The sequence below is a fragment of the Sinocyclocheilus anshuiensis genome, unplaced genomic scaffold (genome assembly GCF_001515605.1).
Source record: "Sinocyclocheilus anshuiensis isolate Anshui unplaced genomic scaffold, SAMN03320099.WGS_v1.1 scaffold877, whole genome shotgun sequence".
In the NCBI taxonomy this organism is placed as follows: Eukaryota; Metazoa; Chordata; class Actinopteri; order Cypriniformes; family Cyprinidae; genus Sinocyclocheilus; species Sinocyclocheilus anshuiensis.
Window position 1 is genome coordinate 1,694,289 of NW_015557181.1, and position 931 is coordinate 1,695,219.

The 931-nt window shown below is 22.2% G+C and overlaps 1 protein-coding gene across 1 annotated transcript in view; it reads right to left on the bottom strand.

Moving 5' to 3' along the window:
• The window catches only part of LOC107678619 (long-chain-fatty-acid--CoA ligase 1-like), a 17,510-nt gene that overhangs the window by 6,385 nt on the left and 10,194 nt on the right, over positions 1–931 (bottom strand). The gene's annotated exons all lie outside the window — the stretch shown is intronic.

Here is a 931-nt window from a genome sequence, read left to right on the forward strand (position 1 = left end):
TACTTTTTTATTACTGTTATTAAAATAATTTTATTATTATTTTAAATTATACAAATTTAAATGAATAATTATATTACAATTGCCTTAAAATTATGCACTAAAAGGGGTATTTATTAATAATATTAATAATAAAACACAATAATAATGACAAATTGTTATTATTAATTATTTTTATTAATATTTGAATCATAAAACTAAATAAAACAAAAATATTGCAATTGTTGTCAAACTATTTGTGCTATTAAATCAAATGAGTATTTAATAATAATAATAATAATAATATTACTGTTATTCAAAATATTTTATTTTATTATTTTAATTATACAAATTTAAATCAATAAAGCAATATCACAATTAAATTATTTACAATTACATATTATTATTATTATTATTATTAATGACCGTTTATTATTATTAAATAATTATTGCAAGCAATTGCAATAATACTACTTGTAAAATTAAATAACATTAGTATTTAATTGAATTAATGATATTAATAATAATACATTTTATTTTACAAAAACAAAATTACAATATTAATTTGTTTGTTTTCAAACATTAAACTATGACAATAAAGAGAAAGATTAAATCTTGAATCTATTGAGCAATTATTTTGGTCAGAAACCGCAGGGAGAGATTAAAGCTTCTCTTTGGTTAATAACAGATTTATAAAGGATTTTCAGTACAAATTTGGGAAGATAAATGACGAGTGCTGCATTTTCAAATGGACGTTATAAGCAACCCAAACTCACAGCATTTGCAGAGGTGGAGTTAGTATGGCTCAGCATTTACTGAAACACATTTTAAACGTATTTGAAAACAGCCATTTGTCCCTCTGATTTACACATTCCTGTTGGCTGCAGGTTTAATCTAGTTCTACAGCTCTTCTACTAATATCAAGACCACATCTGTATGCTCACCCTGTCAAACA